The sequence below is a fragment of the Bombus affinis genome, unplaced genomic scaffold (assembly GCF_024516045.1).
Source record: "Bombus affinis isolate iyBomAffi1 unplaced genomic scaffold, iyBomAffi1.2 ctg00000944.1, whole genome shotgun sequence".
Classification (NCBI taxonomy): Eukaryota; Metazoa; Arthropoda; class Insecta; order Hymenoptera; family Apidae; genus Bombus; species Bombus affinis.
Window position 1 is genome coordinate 30,193 of NW_026109456.1, and position 4,279 is coordinate 34,471.

The 4,279-nt window shown below is 35.3% G+C and overlaps 1 long non-coding RNA gene across 1 annotated transcript; it reads right to left on the reverse strand.

Annotated features, from left to right (window-relative positions):
- Positions 1 to 1,158: 1,158 nt before the first annotated feature.
- LOC126928429 (uncharacterized) lies at positions 1,159 to 2,610 on the reverse strand. The gene is made up of 2 exons (XR_007716649.1): positions 1,665 to 2,610; positions 1,159 to 1,555 (listed from the first exon to the last, which is right to left on the reverse strand). It is a non-coding gene; the product is annotated as an uncharacterized LOC126928429 (long non-coding RNA).
- Between the last annotated feature and the right edge of the window lie 1,669 nt (positions 2,611 to 4,279).

Consider the following 4,279-nt stretch of genomic DNA (forward strand, 5'->3'; position numbering starts at 1 on the left):
TGCTCGCAAGGGATTCAAACAACTTCGTTGCGTTAAATTCGCAATTATAACCAACAGGAATGTCTCAATCAATGTGCAGCTCGAAACAAATAATAGATAATTAACTTTTCAATATAACGATTGATATGTTTGATGAAGAAAAATGTATGAATTTTTAAAAACGTCTCCTAGTACATTTAGCATTTTTATAGTAAAAACTTAGAACACACACGCACACATATACTATTCCATGAAATGATTTACACAGCTATGAGTCTAATCCTATCATATTATAAAGGGATGAACGAACTTTTCCTAATAAATATAACTTTATACAAAATCTTGTTTAAAAAAATTAGTTTTTTATTCTCACTAAATTAATTTAATATCAGAATATATAATTTTAGTCGTTATCAAAATTTTATGTCAAATGCGTTCATAGATATATATATAAATAAATGTCTAATCCTATGTATTTATTTCAACTGAAATCTTAACTTAAATATTTATTAACAATATTCTGACGAATATGCAATGAAAGATAAAAACAAGTTTATTTTTCCTATAGAATGTCTCATGCTTCTTACTCATTTTATGTTTCTCGTTGTCAGTGCGTAACTACTTATCAGCCGCATGAATGCTAAGTTTTACTACTGAGAAACGAAGAGACATATAGATGCAAATATACGCTATCTCGCGTGAAAAAACATCAGATACATTAACCAGAAGGAATATCCGATACATATAAAATTCATAGCGTAGTTATTTATACATACGGAATATTTCTTTCTGTATGAAATATTCTTTCTTCTGAATTCTTATTATAAATGTATGTCCATTTCCTACCTTAAAATGTCTCTCCTTTGAAAAACTCCATTTAAATATAACGATCAACAAAATATTACCAATAAAAATATTGAAACGAGATGCTGAAAGAACCTTTTAATGAAGTACAAATGATTATTTCAACTTTAATTCTGTTAAATTTGAATTGAATCATTTATAAACCGAACAGGTGTATAAAATTTTATTGCGTAAAAATCGTGAAGCTGAAAATTAGGAACGAATAACGAATGAGTAACCTAGTTTCATTAAAAGGTACGTGTACGCCGATCCGTGTAACAACTTCGACACTCCAATTATTATAAAGCATGTATCCTTCAGAGATTTTTTGCGCGAACGCAAGATACCTTTTACACGTGCAACTGAATAAGTGGAACGTGATTTTCGATATTTCTTCTTGTAGAACTTGTAACAACGTAACTGTTTCACGAATATTTTCCCTGACACTTTTACAACGATGCGTAGAAATCTCCTTTTATAATTAATAATTTCAGCATTTCTCTGAACAGTTTCGTTGCGATTAAAAAATATACAAAGCTTACGACGTGCTTGTTTAAAAATATTTATATGGAACAAGATTTCGAATTTGTCGCGTCAATCGCGATCTCAGCAGGTGTAAATTAATTCGTTCTAATGAACGAATAAATTAAACGACTCGTGACAAAAATTATCCCTGTCCATGTTTGTCTTTCTAAAACTAATTCAAGGCGAGTTAAATGAATCGCTGTGTACCCTATTCGCGCAGCATGTGTTTTAACGACCAGCATGCAAGCGTTAACGGTGTACTTTAGTTTCTCATGGTTGTGTTAAGCTGGTTGCTCTTAGAATGAGCATATACTTACCGCAGGAATTGAACAGCGGAGACGCCCGCAAGATGTTGACTTCGAATTGTAACATATGCAGTGTATGCAAATCCAAGGTCCCGGCACATACATCTGTCCATGTAAGACAGATCGTCCTTCGAAATCAGTACAGTTTCCTCCTAAATGCACTGAAAACGATTACCAGCGTCAATATCTTTGTCACTCGACAATCGTACGCGCAGTTACGCTAACCGTTTTAACGCCACGCAGCGTGATCACTCTATTCGCGTACCGTGGTAAATTGTGCCACGATGTATGGTCACGATCATTAATTCGCAACGCGCTCAAGCGTGCTCGTCGCGAGTCATATCAGAGTTTCCTCTCGTAATTACTCGTTTTTCAAATAATCATAAACCAAATAAAAAAAAAAACCAATATAAAAAATTACCTCTTGAATCGGAAAACCAAATCCTGCATTATAGAATGTTATCACACAAACGAAACGCAGAGCATAAATATTTCGCAAACTTTTGAGTGTTTGTTGTAACGCTTCCAGTATAACCGATGAAATGAAGCGCGAGCACGTCGAACGGTATATTTCGATGAAAAAAACAGGATGAAAAAGGGCAGCGCGATCGCGTCGATCGGTACTACTCGCAAATAAATAAACGAAGCGCTATCGCGCTGCACAGCACAAACCGATACGGAGTCTTGAAACATCCGACACTAAAACGGTTAATAACATTACGAAAACGACCGTACCAGGAAATTTTTGTTCAACGGATCCGCATTGCGGCTATCACGATGCTCCTTCGTTGCATCGATGCTTCATCGATGAGATTAAAGCACCGTTGAAATAGGTTATTCGATTTCTTACATGGGCAAAAAGTTTTTATATCGTGTTTGCTGTTTTACTTCGCAAGTGTGCTTTACAGTATACGTTAGAACTCCAAGTCGAGCTATCCGAGTTAAAGTCTCTTGAAACTTAAAACGGCACTTAAAGGATATAGGTATAATAGAAGGTTCGTTTAAAATTCAAAAGTGTATATACGTACATATACATTTGAATAAAAATAGCGGATAATCTCAAGTAAAAAAGTAGGTTCGTGTTAGTAAAATGGTTTCAAAATACTTGTCAAAAGTCAAACGACTTGACTAATTAAGAATGGATGTAAGAGATTGAAAGCAAAGGGCATCTAAGAGTATCAATTAAGTAACAAACTCACGGTGACAAAGAGGTTTTCACTCGCTCGAATTCAAATAAATCGGTTAATTTGAGCGAAACTTTAGGTGCACGAGAAGCGACACGCGTCCTCAAGGACTACGAAGGTTCTACTCGAACGAATGAAAACTTTTCTCTGGCCCGGTGTGTATACACAAGACGTGCGAATTTAAAGTGCAGATTGTATTAATTGAAATAATTGGTTGGTTTGATCAAATTAATCGTTTTAAGCTGAAATGACGAAGGTCATCCAAGTAATTGATGTCCACTGTAATTATTTGTTAATCGCGCGTGGAATCGGAACGATTCGACCTCGTTCCAACGCGAATCGTTACTAAGGCAGAGACGGCAATTAATAATTGTCGCGTCATTTGTTCGATCGTGTTCACAAATTCAAATACGGCTGAGTGGCGAAAACCATTTATAACACGTCCCGTACCGCGTAGGTCGTATACATATCTCAGGATGAATTTTTCGTACTTCGCCGCATATATTCTCCATGTCAGACATACCATAAAATATTTCGTGCAATCGCGTATTCCTGTCTAATGTCAGGAATTCTCTTTCCATAGGTCTGCGTTTTCCATATTATCTATTTTGCTTATCAGTAAACATTCTTACAATTTGTGATTAATACTGTACGTACAAGAACGTTAAGTTTTTGACGTTGTAATATTTCACATGAAATAATAATGGCTGTATATCGACTAACTTATTAATTAATTAAATTCGTGTATATCAAGTTTCCTATCATTTAATACTTTCGTGTAACTACAGAGATTTGATACTATGAAATGAAATATAAAACTTGGTAAAAAAACGCGCTTCGTTAGGAAATGAGGGTAATGATGCAAATATTTTTTGTAGCCATTATATAGAATTTCGATGGTATAATTAATCAGTATCAACTTACCAGCCCCCTGACGGGAAGAAAGTGACGAAAATAACCTGCAAGCAGATGAGAATTGCAAGTATTTTCGAGTACAGGTCCTTCATGGTTGTAAAAGATCAGGGGATGTTGTCGCTCTAGAATAGGCGAAAATCAGCTGTTTCAATAACTGCTTTGTGGGCACTGGAGTGCGTAGACCAGAAATATCTGCGACAAAAATCAGAATACATTTGTTTTCACATGATTCGATCAATTTTGTGTAGGACTAAGCTGATTGAACCTAACACGGGATAATTGTCCAACTTACGACCTTAACAAGCCCGCTTGATTCTCTATAAGTGCTTGAAATTGATGCTTGTATTCTTTCCAGATTAACAAGCTTTGCCCCCCCCCCAACCCCCTCCCTCTCTATTTCCTTAGATCGAGTTAGACTGCCACAACATATTATCTTTCTTCTTTTCTTTTCTTTTTTTTCGATCTTTTAAAGCCTAAATCGCTGGTTATTATAGTGTATACATTCAATTACTCTGTAAGTCGTAAGTA